This window comes from Armigeres subalbatus, chromosome 3, assembly GCF_024139115.2.
Source record: "Armigeres subalbatus isolate Guangzhou_Male chromosome 3, GZ_Asu_2, whole genome shotgun sequence".
Classification (NCBI taxonomy): Eukaryota; Metazoa; Arthropoda; class Insecta; order Diptera; family Culicidae; genus Armigeres; species Armigeres subalbatus.
The window spans coordinates 155,663,450-155,679,831 of NC_085141.1; the positions used below are offsets into that span (position 1 = coordinate 155,663,450).

The following is a 16,382-nucleotide window of genomic DNA, read 5'->3' on the forward strand; positions in this document are numbered from 1 at the left end:
AAGTACCCTAAAATCCTTTCCTTTCCTACTGTATTATTGTATTCCCAAACCTCGACCAAACCGCGAGTCTTTCGGTTCCCCAAAACTAATACTATGTATGAAAAGTATTGTAAAACTTGATTTCGGCTCCGTAACGCTTTACGGCAAATGAGCCTTTCAAATAAACGAAAGATTTAAAAAAAAAAAACAAAGCGAACCTCAACGCCATCGACGTCGACATTGCAACTCACAAACTCATTTTGACACCACGATGGCGCTGGTATGCTCTTGCATGCATAACGACACTAGCGCACAGCGGCATTTTTTGATGACGCTAGCGCTGATTCTGCACGGAATAACGTCGACATTCCAAAGTTATTTCAAAATGAACAGTAAAAAGTTATCACAACATAGCGAGTACAGCTTCAACGTCTGTTCTCTGTGCTCTAATTAATTTATATGTAACATGTATTTTAGAGTTCCTAGTTTGCATTGCGTAGTATTAGCACGTATTAGCGCAATGAACAAATAATGGTTTATTAGGAATCGGTAATCAAAAATACCCTTCATTTTTTTCAATTTTGTCTTACGAAAATCTGTTCACGTCCATAATAGCACAGAGAACAGACATGGAGGCTCGAACAAAATTTCTTGCAAAACATGTGTAGGGGAGACTGGGTAGACTTGATCCTCATTTCTGATTTCCGATGTATCACAACCAAAAATAAATAAACATACGCGATTTCCACACAGACTCGCTAAGAAATATAGTATTTAACTTTACTGATGTATGACAGTCCTTAAATTATTGTTGTTATTGATACACAATCGGTTTTTGGAGTGCTGTCAAAATCGACTTTGAAAATATTCGGGGAAATTGATCCCTCTCCAAGAACTTCAATGATAAAATTAGAAAGGTGCCCTCAGATTTTTTAAATTTTTTTCCTTCAAAATACGCGGAAATACGCTGTGCGTATACATGAACGATTTTTGTTATTGAATTCGACAGCACATGCAATTTTAAAATTTGGGGAGACTTGATCCCCTTTCTATGAGATCTACGCAATGAATAATTTTTCCTGCCAACCCTTCATCAAATCCGTCAAATCTACAAAAAATTAGAAGCCTAAGAACAGATTTAAATTTTTTTGAATTTTTTCGTCAAATTTCTGTATGGGTGACTAACGGGGGATCAAGTGTCCTCATATTGAGGCAATAACTTCAAATTCAAATATCCTAAAACTTTGATGGAATGTTGACATAACTCACCACATAAAGGTCATTTGTCTAGAGGATCTATACTAAAAAATACGCTAGAACAAAACTACTTTAGTTCTCGATAAAACAGGGGTGATCAAGTCTCCCGGGGATCAAGTCTACCCACCTTCCCTAAATAAACAAAGCGAACCTCAACGCCATCGACGTCGACATTGCAACTTACAAACTCATTTTGACACCACGATGGGGCTGGTATGCTCTTGCATGCATAACGACACTAGCGCACAGTGGCATTTTTTGATGACGCTAGCGCTGATTCTGCACGGAATAACGTCGACATTCCAAAGTTATTTTAAAATGAACAGTAAAAATCATCACAACATAGCGAGTACAGCTTCAACGTCTGTTCTCTGTGCTAGTAGGGTAATTCAAAAAATCGATTTTGCTCCACAACGCTCATCTGATTCTATATCATGTTCTGAGTGTCCTCCGAAAATTTGATCTCATTTGGATTAAAACTGATTTAGCACAAGCCGTTTCAAGTTTGCATGTTAGTATGGGGAAATTTATTTTTCCATTAGATATACTGATTATGGCGTTTTCTCATTAATCGCAGGCGAAAAGAAAACCTACATAGCTAAAAGCAATAGTTAACAGCTTTTACTCAGCGAAAACCGCGTCTTGATTGATAGCCCCAAAAATTAGTAAACGATTTTAATACAGGTTGCGAATCTTTAGTTATGCTCGTTTAACATCTTTGAGGGCATCACTGAAACGTGCAGCGCAACCTCGAGCGCAACATAGTAGCCTGAATTTGTGTGTGCTATCTTTCGCGCAACGAGCAGCAATGTTGCCTGTTTAAGAGTTACGCAATTAGCTCCAGAAAACTACGGTATAGGTATAGCACAGACAAACAGACGTAACACTGATGAGATTCCCATCGTCCTTGCATTGAATGGTCGTTTTAAATTAAACTGATTACTCGTTTTACACCTAGAGACGCGCGCATCGTTTACCTTTGGATTTGACATCTCACACTAGCGCCTTCTGTTGACATTGTCGTACTAAATAACATTTCATGCAACATGCACGCGAGATGGTAATAAAGTAACTGGGCGATGGATTTTTTAGAAAATTGTTCTAACTGTCACGTCTGTTTGTCTGTGGGTATAGGTTAAATTCGATTACTAATTATTGGAACGAATAATTAAGATGCGGTTTTCATTGAGTGAAAGATCTTGAGTATGTATTCCCTTTAGCCACCTTTAGCTATGTTGGTTTTCTTTTAACCTGCACTTAATGATGAAGCGTCATAAGTATAATGAAGAAATAAATTTCTGTATATTAATCACCGACGAACCGAAGTGTCACTGGCGCTCTCTGATTGTCCCACGCTTTTTAACGGTCATTCGCTTTAGCGGGCGATCGCTCCTGTCAAGTGAGCTAAGACACAACTCCGCTGCAATGTTAATACACGTAGGTTGGTGGCTGAGCTACGAAACCTTCGCGAGCCGTTATAGGAGTGGCGATAGTGTTCGGTAGTGTTCATGGCGTCGTGGGCAGCAAATTTGAATTATTTTCTATGGGGTGACACGTCGGTTCGCGAAGAATGTCAACTTTGTGAGCATCAGCATCGTAATTACTTAAGTACCTTAAAATCCTTTCCTTTCCTACTGTATTATTGTATTCAATAACCTCGACCAAATCGCGAGTCTTTCGGTTCCCCAAAACTAACACTATGTATAAGAATCAAGAAAAGTATTGTAAAACTTGATTTCGGCTCCGTAACGCTTTACGGCAAATGAGCCTTCCAAATAAACGAAAGATTAAAAAAAAAAAACTAAGCGAACCTCAACGCCATCGACGTCGACATTGCAACTCAATTTTGACACCACGATGGCGGTGGTATGCTCTTGCATGCATAACGACACTAGCGCACAGTGGCATTTTTTGACGACGCTAGCGCTGATTCTGCACGGAATAACGTCGACATTCCAAAGTTATTTCAAAATGCACAGTAAAACTTATCACAACATAGCGAGTACAGCTTCAACGTCTGTTCTCTGTGCTCTAATTAATTTATATGTAACATGTATTTTAGAGTTCCTAGTTTTCATTGCGTAGTATTAGCACGTATTAGCGCAATGAACAAATAATGGTTTATTAGGAATCGGTAATCAAAAATACCCTTCATTTTTTTCAATTTTGTCTTACGAAAATCTGTTCACGTCCATAATAGCACAGAGAACAGACATGGAGGCTCGAACAAAATTTCTTGCAAAACATGTGTAGGGGAGACTGGGTAGACTTGATCCTCATTTCTGATTTCCGATGTATCACAACCAAAAATAAATAAACATACGCGATTTCCACACAGACTCGCTAAGAAATATAGTATTTAACTTTACTGATGTATGACAGTCCTTAAATTATTGTTGTTATTGATACACAATCGGTTTTTTGGAGTGCTGTCAAAAATCGACTTTGAAAATATTCGGGGGAAATTGATCCCTCTCCAAGAACTTGCTTTGATAAAAGTAGAAAGGTGCCCTCAGATTTTTACAATATTTTTCCTTCAAAATACGCGGAATTTTCGAATCGCTGTGCGTATACATGAACGATTTTTGTTATTGAATTCGACAGCACATGCAATTTTAAAATTTAGGAAGACTATCCCCTTCCTATGAGATCTACGCAATGAATAATTTTTCCTGCCAACCCTTCATCAAATCCGTCAAATCTACAAAAAATTAGAAGCCTAAGAACAGATTTAAATTTTTTTGAATTTTTTCGTCAAATTTCTGTATGGGTGACTAAGGCTGTGAACCATTCCACCAATTCGTTTAACTTCTAATTAAAATTTGGCACTTCGATGGTTATTTTCCCATCGTGGTTAAAATTTTACTCCGAAGCCGACCCATTTGAGTTTTGATAGATTGATAGTTATTCGGAACGAAATGGATTTGGCGCCAATTTTCTCGCGAACAAAGTTTAACTATCGAACTATCAAATCTAACCATGCTCCGGAGCAGGGTTATTTTTAACCACGGCGAAATAACCAGCGAACTGTCAAATTTTAACTAAAAGTTAAACGAATCGGTGGAATGGTTCACAGCCTAACGGGGGATCAAGTGTCCTCATATTGAGGCAATAACTTCAAATTCAAATATCCTAAAACTTTGATGGAATGTTGACATTTTCATCAGTACAGATCAATAAGCATATTTATGGCTTGTTGCTGTGAAAAAACGAAAGACTTTGGTCATTGTTATGAAAAGTTATTCAAATTATGCGTTGCCAATAAAAAAATCTTTAGGAAGGTCAAAACATACAAAACATAAGGTTGTCAATCCAAAAAATAACTCACCACATAAAGGTCATTTGTCTAGAGGATCTATACTAAAAAATACGCTAGAACAAAACTACTTTAGTTCTCGATAAAACAGGGGGTGACCAAGTCTCCCCGGGGATCAAGTCTACCCACCTTCCCCTAAATAAACAAAGCAAACCTCAACGCCATCGACGTCGACATTGCAACTTACAAACTCATTTTGACACCACGATGGGGCTGGTATGCTCTTGCATGCATAACGATACTAGCGCACAGTGGCATTTTTTGATGACGCTAGCGCTGATTCTGCACGGAATAACGTCGACATTCCAAAGTTATTTCAAAATGAACAGTAAAAAGTTATCACAACATAGCGAGTACAGCCATTGACGAATACATAGACGGAGTGGTGGCCATTTTTCCGGGCACCACTATATACCCCTGGGGAGTGACGAATTACAATTATTACAATCACTCGACCATTGAGAAGCCCCTCAATTCGAATCACGTCAGTTTGACAACAGTTGTCAATTATGCTCATTTGTTTATGTTTGATGTTTGTTTTTGTTGACGAATTTTTCGCGTTAGAAACATTCAGTTATTGTGTTGAACTACGAAATTTCTCGCAAAAAAGAAGTTCGTATATTCCGTGGGTTTGACGGGAGTATCGACGATCGCGTGGGGACGAAGCTTTATTTAGAAATTGGTGAACAGAAGAGTGTCGAACGGGAAAAACTCCGAAGGAAGAAAACAGGCCACAATCACTGTGGCGGTTAGAATAATCGAGAAGGTACCCGGTATTGCCCGGTATTTTCAAGAATTGATGGTATTTATTCCGTTAGATCAGAATCCGACCATGGAAATGTGAAACTCAATATCCTTCGTAAAGTTTCTGAAAAGTGAGTCCTGATAGAAACGATGGCGAGGAGTATTCCGGTTCGGCTATCAATATGGAATTTCTGATTGAGGTTTGTTGGATTATTGAACTGTTGCGGGAATCGGACATCAGCAGCCGTGATGAATTTACTCAATCATCGTGCCTGGATTGCGCTGTTGGATGAAGGGCAAATAATATTAGCATTAATGAATGACGATTGGATTTTGTTGTATCAAGTGGGAGACGTAGAATTGGTTGTTCTCTATAAAGCTGATAAAATATTCATAACCATACTGTCAAGTGTCAATATAATTTGTAAACAACAATTAAACAGACATAAAAATAGAATATAATTGTTACAGTTCTAGCACAGGTTCTAGGGTTAGGGTTAGTTTCTGTTCAATTGAGCCATGGATATCTGATGCGTATCGGACTGTAAAGCAAATATTTATTTTTTTTTCAAAAATCTGTATTCCTCTAATTGTTTGTTTTGCTTTTTGCATTTCCACAGGCAAGAATCCAACTAGCAAGAATCCGACCACCGCTCAGGAAGACCACCTCTGGCATGCATACGCTTTGCTTCATTCACTGTGCAATAACAGCCGTACTCCGAAGATCTTTGTGCATCCTCAGTGCAATGACTCCCTGAACCGATATGTCAATGACCTTCCATCCACGAACTTAAATAGCCGTGCGGTTCTTTGTTCGGGAATGCATTCAAATTCTTGCGTGTTGCAGTGAGACGCCCCAGTTGGAGTTGTTCCGGAATTTAGATCCCCTAGCGGATTCACATCGTCAACTTCTGGCTTTCCAAGAATGCGCTGCGGCCTTGCGATCCATTGATGTGTTGAGTGCCCAATGACAAAATCAAAGCAGGTGCTGTATGATTGATCGATACCGAAGCAACGTATTGTGCCGTTTGTGGTCAGAAATTGTCAGCTATCTGAGCAGAGATGGTTCTCTCCGCCGATGGTTCGGGAACTATTCTGTTTCCTATAATTGTTGATCGCCGTGACACCAGGTGCATGAAACAACATATTGTCCCGTTTGTGGTCAGCTATTCGAGCAGAGATGCTTCTCTCCGCCGATGGCTCGGGAACTATTCTGTTTCCTATTATCGTTGATCGCCATCGCCGGGTAAATTTTCGAGGAAGCCGATATGGTGTTACCGACCGGTGCTGGAAAAAATGTTCAAGAAGTTGCAACCTATACGTTGTGTATCGAAAACCAATATTATCAAAAATAGTTACCTTGAATATATTCGGAAGAAAGATTATCGAGATTATCAATTTTGACTGCCCGGTAAATGAATAAAATAGGGAAAAATAAATACTTGCGACGACGACGTTGACGCGGCGACCATCAGTTTGGATTTGTTTATGTTCAATTTTTCACCCAAATATGGGTAAATGCAATTACTCAAAAATAGGTAAAGTCGTTTTTGTCGGAATATCAGTAGACTTTACCGATTTTTTGAGTAAGTTTTACTAATAATATTAGTATAATCACAGAGAACAGACATTGAGGCTCGAACAAAATTTCGAGCAAAACATGTGTAAAAAATCAGACCGAACCTCAACGCCATTGACGTCGACATTGCAACTCACGAACTCTGTTTCACATCACGATGGCGCTGGTGTACTCTTGTATGCAAAACGACACTAGCGCACTGCGGCATTTTTTGCTGATGCTAGCGCTGATTCCGCACGGGATAACGGCGACATTCCAAAGTTATTTCAAAATGAACAGTAAAAAGTTATCACAACATAGCGAGTGTAGCTTCAACGTCTGTTCTCTGTGGTATAATTGCATTTACCCATATATGAGTGAATGAAGTACCCATAAATAAGTAAACCAATCTAAGCGTGACAAAACCCAACAGCATTGCGACCGGCCTTATAGTACGTTCAGATTATGAGCTATATAACTTGATATAGCGAATCTTGACATGAGATGGCATATGCATTATTTCCAGTGAAAACTAGATGTACAAACACTGATGTCAAGATGCTCTATATTAAGTGATATAGCTCATAATCTGAACGTAGTCTTAGATCGGTTAACCTATTTATGGGTACTTAATTCACCCATATATAGGTAATGTATACATTACCTATATTATAGGTGAAATTTACTGATAATATTGGTAATATTTACTTATATTATTAGTAAACATATGTAAACATTATTAGTAAAAATGGAACTTAATCGAACCCATCAGAATCAATAAGTTCGTTATAGCAAAACATAACAGGACTCGTTTTTTGAGTAAGGTAAATGATTGAAAAATTCTAATCCAATTCTTTATAATATTTTCAACTTTTTAATTTCAGATCCACCCTTTGCCTCCTGTTGTTAAACTTCATGTATTGCGGTGCTGCATATTATCCCACCCTTTGCTGCCAGTTCCGGTGCTACGATTCCTGCTCGTAGCGAAGGCTATCGCTGTTTTTCGATCCTGCTGCTGTGACATCCTGACCAAATATTTTTATTCAACTGGTAATTTATTTAGTTCAATGGAATTTTATTACCTTTACTATTAATTTGCTATATTTTCAGAACATTAAGCATGCTGCGGAAAACCGTTCGTTTCGCCATATTGATCAGCAGCTGTAAGATACCACGAAGGAAACCAACAATAATACTTGATTTGACGGGTCTGGAGCCGAGTCTGGAGCATCCCCAGAAGCAGGTTAGAGAAGGTTAGCAGGCCATTGGAGGAACAATCCACAGCGGAGCTATCGATAAATCGCTTGGGGAACGTGGACATTTGCGTGATTCGGACTAAAAATTGAAAGCAAAGGCTGCTATTTCCGAGGCTATTCGTTTTCGTACCGAGGGCTGATTTTCTTTGCTACTATGCGATGCCAAAGAAGCTTCCACACCGATGATCTTGATTCAACGGTAAGCTATTCATCCGTAACATGTTTTAGTTTTTATTTTGATATAGAATATATTTTTAGATCTTTGCACCTGTGGTGACGGAACGGGGCTTTCACAGTACTTCCAGCATCCTTACTGCTCTCACAAGTTTCGGGATTATATACCGTCAAATCTCTACACGGCTACTGCGGAGCAGCCTAGCAGGTGACCCGGTACCTGCTGCGGTTAACGCTTACTGACCCGAAGCTGCTACTGATCATCCAGCCAGTTCCGGTTTCGTCGATCGCGTAATTTTAATATTTCGGTAATCAGTTTCGCTAATTGCCCAACATCCAACAACGAATAGGTTGATAAAGACTGTATATTGTAAATATATTTATATAGTAGAATTAAATTAAGAAGGCATGCCAAAAAGCTGCCAGCTGTTGATGAATATAAAAAAAATGATAATAATGTGCACTATAGGCTTATTTGTTTCGTTTTTTTTTGCGAAATATTGATTTGTTTATATATTTGCCCGGTATGGTACATAATCAACAGAGCGAGATGCATCACTCCAGCATGCTGATGATCTCAGTAACGGAGATTTACCGGGTGCAACTGCGACTGTCTCCAACAGAACAAGCAAGCTCTCGTCAAAGCTGTCCATATGCATGTGTACCAGAGCCAAGAATAGCAGTATCCATTCTTTTAGGTAATAATTTACAGTATAATAATAATAATACCTAATCTATTTTTTCGCAACATTTGTTACATAGTTAGAAATCATGATATTCATTTGATTGTAATTCAGATTAAATTGATTTGGTTTTATTGAGTAATAAACTTTTATTTTAAATCACTTAAAGTAAATTATTATTTGGTTTTATTTAGGTTTTATTCAACCAAATATTTTTTAGGTAATTTGTTTTCGAAATTGTTCTTTTTCAACTTAGAACCTTAGCTTAATGATAGAAATAGCTGACGCTGTTGCCATTGCTTCTTCGTCTTCAACTCGACGGAGCATAACTCCAACAATTAAGATTCTCGAAGTAACTAGTTGTATTAGGGAATCAATTTTGATGTGATTCAAACGCTGCCAGCTATAACGAAAATATGAGGTGAAACTGATTTACTCAAAGTCACAATAGGTTGGAGAATGAATAGCCAAACAGTTCTAAATATAGTAAATTACGAAACCAGCATTGAATAAATTTTTAAATCTAATTGTAAATTTAATAAAAAAATAAATCAAAACTGTTTCCTTTCCAATGAAAGAACTAAAACGAACGTTAACAACAAAATGATTTATTGATTGAGATTGACTGAGAAATATTAATGGATTAACTGTTTGATTGCGATTAATTGATTGATTAGATATTGCTTGATTGAGATTGATTGATATAGATTTATTGATTGATTGCGATTGATTAACTGAGAGTGATTAATTGAGATTTGTTGATTGATTGATCGATATTGATTGGTTAATTGACATTTATTAATTAATTAACATTGATTGAGATGGTTGATTGATTAATTGAGATTGTTTGATAGTGATTGATTGATTATTTGATTGATTTGATTGGTTAATTGACATTTATTAATTAATTAACATTGATTGATATTGATTGCTTGACTGAGAATAACTGATTGTCGGTGTTGAACTTAATCTGTAGATTAAAAAACACTTTAATAAAGATTAAAAAAAAAATGATTGATTGATTAATTGAGATTGATTGATTGATAAAGGATGATTGATTGACTGAGAATGATTGATTGAGATTGGTTAATTGATTTATTGATTGATTAATTGCGATTGATTGATTGATATTGATTGATGAACTGAGAATGATTGATTGATTAATTGAGATTTGTTGATTGATTGAGATTTATTGGTTAATTAAGATTGATTGATTGGGACACTGACACCTCGTAACTTAGTTTTCATTCATTAGAAAATGGCGAGTTCGATTCTTAGTTCAGCCTAGTATATTTTCGGGTCGGAAACATTTTTGGTTCCCTAAGCATGGTGAATCCATTGTACCTGACAAACAAGATACATACTCATGCAACAGATAACATAGAAAGCTTTCAATTATTAACTGAGGAAATGCTAACAGAATACTAAGTAAAAAAAGCAGGCAGTTTTAGTTTGCATATGGAGAAGAAGTGAAATATAACATGAGGCTAATTTTCTAGTCTGAGCGGGAAGTTAACCCAGTTATTACACCCACCTTTAATCAGTCTGATGGTCTTGCTTTGTAGTCGTGCGTCAAACCGCTCTTTGAATTCCCATCATAAAAGAATAATTCCCCGATTCCGCGAATTAAACCCAAACGGAGGATTGAGAATAACATAAGAAAAGCTCGTTGGGAAAACTAGAAGAATCGTGAGTACAAAAAGACAATGAGTTATTGATTTTTCAGTAGAAAAGGATTGTTCAGTTTATTATTATGAAAACTTTACTTCTGCAAGTTTTTTTTTCTTTCAGTACATACATAGTATCAAGTAGTAATGCTTTCAAGTTAGTCTCTGTTTAATTGAGTTGGTTTGATGGTTAATATCAAACAATCGATTATTTTATTATATTCACTGGCGTCAACGTATTTAAACGCGGCGACAGATGCGCAGCTGAAATTTCGTTGACTCATCGATCGTACTTAGGAACAAAAAACTAAAAGTGTCGACGAATTACCGCTGCATATAAACTTTGAGGAATACGCTGATCAGGATTCAATCACGAATAATCTATGTGCTCCAGGAACATCGTACTTTTGCGAGTGAAAGCCGAGAGATGATGTGGGGCAGACGCATAACCTAATTTTCATTGACCTTTATTTACGGGTCAAGATGGCAATGATTTATTTCTCGTTGATGCTCGGTGTGCAGTATAACAAATGCTAGCAAATCCATAATTAACTTAACGGTACTAGCTGCATAGGCTCTGGTTTTTGGTTCCGCCAATACATCATCCATCATGTAAACTGGACCGTCTTCTTTGTCGCGCCTATCATTGATAAAAATGTCATACGTTAAAATATTAACAAAAAGTCTACTGGAAAAAAACACTCACCAATCAACCGAAATTAATGCCAGATTAGTCCAAAATGATATTCTTGGATATGATAGGTTGTAAAATGTTCGTTGCTGTTGGGGGTGTTACCGGAATTGCTGTGGTCCGAGAAGTACTTATCGGTTCACGACTGCTGCTAGTTCTGTTGTGGTAATAAAGAATATGTTACTTTGAGTGGTCGGTTGGATCTCAGTTTAATTTACCTATTATTGCGATACGTAGGCTCCTCTTTAAATTCTGATTCGTTCTTTGCGGCTGCAGAGATCATCGCCAGTTGGCGGTCCTGGAGAATCATCATTTTGATCGCTGCATCCGAAAAGCTTCTGTTGTGATAATTACACTTTTGGATTGGTGACAGTGACCATAAATCCAGTTGTTGTTTTATAACCGAAAAACAAAATGAGCAAAACAAACGCGAAAAGATGAAACAAAATAACAAAACTGTCAAAACGTCGGGAGGGGTAAGTCAATTCGCTTGCACAATATTTGTGTAATGCGTCACCCACGAGGGGTATTTTTTCCAAAATAAAGAAGAAGAAATGGTGCCCCAATTTTCAATGGCTTTGTACCGGACATTTAGGTCTATGTATTCGTCAATGGTACAGCTTCAACGTCTGTTCTCTGTGCTAGTAGGGTAATTCAAAAAATCGATTTTGCTCCACATCAGTCATCTGATTCTATATCAAGTTGAGTGTCCTCCGAAAATGTGAGCTCATTTGGATTAAAACCATTGACGAATACATAGACCGAAATGTCCGGTACAAAGCCATCAGAAAATCGGGCACCATGTCTTCTTCTTCATTTTGAAGAAAATACCCCTCGTGGGTGACAAATTACATAAATATTTTACGAGCGCTGACTTACCCCTCTTGACGTTTTGACAGTTTGTTTGTTTTTCTCCCTCACCTTGTGACGTCGTTTCGGTTCGTTTGTTGTTTGTTCGTTTCGTTACTCAGTTGAAGCGTGAGTTCGACCGTTTTGGTGCCATCAAAAAGATCGAATATAACAAAGGGGACACCCAGGCCTACATTCTGTACGATTCTATTGATGCTGCTACGGCTGCTGTGAAGGAAATGCGTGGATTCCCGTTAGGGGCACCGGATCGTCGTATTCGTATCGATTTTGCTGATAACGGAACAACACCATCGTTCTCAAAGCGCAGTGGAGTTTTTGAGAAAGGCGGTGAGTATCGTCGCGCCCCCGACTACGAATAACCGGAAGGTGGTGCATCATACGAGGAAAATTCATTGTACGGCTATGGTGGAAGACCGTTCCGCGGCAGAGGAGGATTCCGCGGGCGTGGTGGTTTCCGTGGCAGTTTTCATAGTGATGGCCCACCGCACCACGGGGACAATGATGAATGGCGTCGATCAGGAGCCGATGGTGAATCCTAACGGACGGAAACAACGAAATAGTGGACAGCCTGATGAAGGACGAGGAAGGTAAACACCACCTTCGTATTACTCAGCGACTACGCCTCGATCAACCCAAGTTGGAAGATGTGCAGTAGCGCATATCGACGTCATCATCGCACGCAATCTTCCTCGGCATGCCGGGATCGACGTCATCGGTAGCATCGTCGGATGATGTCAGCGTTCAGACGCGTCCACTGCGTAATCTCGTGTCCTACCTGAAGCAGAAAGAAGCGGCCGGCGTTATATCCTTACTCAATAAGGAAACGGAAGCAACCGGTGTGCTCTACTCATTCCCGCCATGCGATTTTTCGACAGAATTGTTGAAACGAACATGTCACAACCTCAACCTCAGGAGGGACTCGGCTAGAACGTGACTTGACTCCAAAAGATTTTCGCCCACTAATAGATCGTTCTTCCGTTTGCCAACTGCTTATCCTTCTGCGTTTGTTGTTCCTCAACATTGGGTGTGTTAAACATTCCAGCCAGACCATCCCGACATCGGCGGTTCTTTCATTGACGAATACATAGACCGAAATGTCCGGTACAAAGCCATCAGAAAATCGGGCACCATGTCTTCTTCTTCATTTTGAAGAAAATACCCCTCGTGGGTGACGAATTACATTATACATAAATATTTTACGAGCGCTGACTTACCCCTCTTGACGTTTTGACAGTTTGTTTGTTTGTTTTTCTCGCTCACCTTGCGACGTCGTTTCGGTTTTGCATCGTACATAAATCTCGAGTACTTATTCAAAAGGACATATGTGATTTTACAAGCAAAGATTCAAATGTCGATTTGTCCAATCTGATGGCACTCCCACGCAAACCAATAAATTACCAAAATGTAGCCGAAGGTTTCTCCTATAGGAAAAGCCTTCGGCTACCTGTTGGTGGTGTTGGTTTGCGTGGGAGTGCCACCAGATTGGACAAATCGACGTTTGCATCTTTGTTTACAAAGTCACATACGTCCTTTTGAATAAGTACCCGAGATTTTGTGGCTATCAAATTACTCCAACGCGTGCTTCAATTCAGAACATTTTTTTTTCTGTGAACATGATTTCTAATTCATCATCGAAAATTGATAAGGTCGCAACCGAAAAGGTAAGATTATCTAACAGAAATGCCAGAGTGAACAATCTATTCATCTCCACAAACATCTTAAACTCAAAAAATATCTTGCAGCCAAAGTGCGATAAAGCTGAAACAACGTCGTCAAAGAGCAAAGAACGTCCATACAAACTGCGACACGTTCGGAGCTTCTCCCGCGATTACCAACAGATGAGTCACATTCCGCTGTACTGCTATTTAGGTCGGTTACAGTGCAAAGATGACGACCGTTTCGCCAAACACATGACGAAACACGGGCGCATATTTGGTTTCATTCGTCAGGTTGATGACTACATTCTGGAGGAACCGAGTTTCGCCGTGCGTTTGGACTACCGTCCCGATTACGCCAGAACGTTGGTGTACGTGCGGAACGTGTCACCTCATTCGGTGTTGCGACTCAGCAGGGCCTACATCCACCTGACAGACGGTCACATGAAGATGCTGATTGAAAGCGAGATGCGCCTTTCTTGGGGTACGGTTTCAAAGTTTTGCTTCGACAGTTGCCTGCTGTCGGAGCTGGATAGAAGCTACGGACTGATATTGGTTGGGCTGGCGGACTCAAAGACAGAAATATTGGAACTTTACCACCTGCAAGTGACCGTGTTGAGTCATTTCGTGAAAGAGCAGCTAATTTTGAAGAAACCAACGATTCATTGTCCGCCGTTGAATCAGTATCCGGTCCCGATGGAAAAGAAGATCATATACGAGAGGTGAGTTGTGTTACAAAATGTTCGAACTCAAATGATGCAATACAGTGCGTTTTACAGTTTTCAATGGTTCAACAAATATGTCGCAACAAATCACGAGCAGCTGTCTGCTGTGCGAAATATCGTGAATCGGACTTCGTTCCCTGTTCCGTACATATTATTTGGACCACCCGGTACTGGAAAAACTTCAACTATCGTAGAGGCAGTTTTACAAATTTGGAAACTACAACCCAAAGCCAACGTTCTCGTATCGGCAGCTTCAAATTTCGCCTGTGATGAATTCACCACGCGCCTGCTGGAATTCATTCCCGTCACCGATGTGTTCCGTTTCGTATACTTCGTATCGATTTTGCTGATAACGGAACAACACCATCGTTCTCAAAGAGCAGTGGAGGTTTTGAGGAAGGTGGTGAGTATCGTCGCGGCCCCGACTACGAATATCCGGAAGGCGGTGCATCATACGAGGAAAATTCATCGTACGGCTATGGTGGAAGACCGTTCCGCGGCCGTGGAGGATTCCTCGGACGTGGTGGTTTCCGTGGCGGTTTTCATCGTGATTTTTTCGTCGTTCGTGAACCAGGAATCGATAGATCTCGCTCCCGTTCACCGAGGCGACGCAGTCCGGCTGATTCTGATTCGTAGGAATGGCATGTTATCGAATGCAAGAACGTTACCAGAAGTGGCACGGAAATCTACCACAGTCTGGCAAGGGGCGCTGATTATGAACACTATTCCCAGTCAAGTTGCACCTAACGGACGGAGACCACGAAATAGTGGACAGCCTGATTAAGGACGAGGAAGGTAAACACCACCTTCGTATTACTCAGCGACTACGCCTAGATCAACCCAAGTTGGAAGATGTGCAGAAGCGCATATCGACGTCATCGTCGCACGCAATCTTCCTCGGCCTGCCGGGATCGATGTCATCGGTAGCATCGTCGGATGATGCCAGCGTTCAGACGCGTCCACTGCGTAATCTCGTGTCCTACCTGAAGCAGAAAGAAGCGGCCGGCGTTATATCTTTACTCAATAAAGAAACGGAAGCAACCGGTGTGCTCTACTCATTCCCGCCATGCGATTTTTCGACAGAATTGTTGAAACGAACATGTCACAACCTCACCGAGGAGGGACTGAAGGAAGACCATCTGGTTATCGTGGTGGTCCGAGGAGGAACAATCCTCTGAAGTGCCTTCTTTCTGGTATTGCAGCAACTAGTCCATATTGGCACAGCATACAACATGGCTGGTCTAAAAATTTGTTTGTAAATCAAAAGTTTGTTCTTAAGACAAAGTTTTGACTTTCTGTTTATAAGTGGATATAGACACTTAATATATTTGTGATTTTTAAAAGTTAATTTTTGATCTAGCAGAAGTCCTAAATATGTAGAATTCTGATAGTTTACCCGCAGTGAGCGATCTGATAAATAATTTTGGATCAGTTTAATAGTTGGTTGGTTGTTTGCTCATTGTTTGTTGGTTGCTTCATTGTTTGTTGGTTGATTGATTGGTTATTTAGTTGATTGGTTGGTTGGTTGATTGATGGTCGGTTGCTTGATGGGTTGATTAGTTGTTTTGTTGATTGCTTGATTGGTAGATTAGTTGGCTGGTTGCTTGATTTGTTAGTTGGTAGAATGATTGATTGATTGCTGCTTGTTTTGTTAGTTGGTAGAACTGTTGAATGGTTGATAGTAGGTTGGTTGCTTGACTGGTTGATTGATTGTTGGTCGGCTGGTTAGTTGATTAGTTGTTTTGTTATTTGGTTGATTGGTTGGTTATTTGATTGATAGGTCGCTTGACTGGTTCCTCTTCTTCTT

The 16,382-nt window shown here is 39.6% G+C and overlaps 2 long non-coding RNA genes and 1 pseudogene across 2 annotated transcripts; 2 read left to right on the top strand and 1 right to left on the bottom strand.

The window, feature by feature from the left end:
* Nucleotides 1–7,501: 7,501 nt before the first annotated feature.
* LOC134220422 (uncharacterized) lies at nucleotides 7,502–8,987 on the top strand. Its single transcript, XR_009981890.1, has 4 exons — nucleotides 7,502–7,678; nucleotides 7,739–7,904; nucleotides 7,965–8,309; nucleotides 8,369–8,987. It is a non-coding gene; the product is annotated as an uncharacterized LOC134220422 (long non-coding RNA).
* A 1,829-nt stretch (nucleotides 8,988–10,816) lies between these two features.
* Nucleotides 10,817–11,743, bottom strand: LOC134220497 (uncharacterized). The gene is made up of 3 exons (XR_009981929.1): nucleotides 11,544–11,743; nucleotides 11,341–11,482; nucleotides 10,817–11,274 (listed from the first exon to the last, which is right to left on the bottom strand). It is a non-coding gene; the product is annotated as an uncharacterized LOC134220497 (long non-coding RNA).
* Nucleotides 11,744–11,762: 19 nt separating this feature from the next.
* Nucleotides 11,763–15,753, top strand: LOC134222081 (RNA-binding protein spenito-like; annotated as a pseudogene).
* The last annotated feature ends 629 nt before the right edge of the window (nucleotides 15,754–16,382 follow it).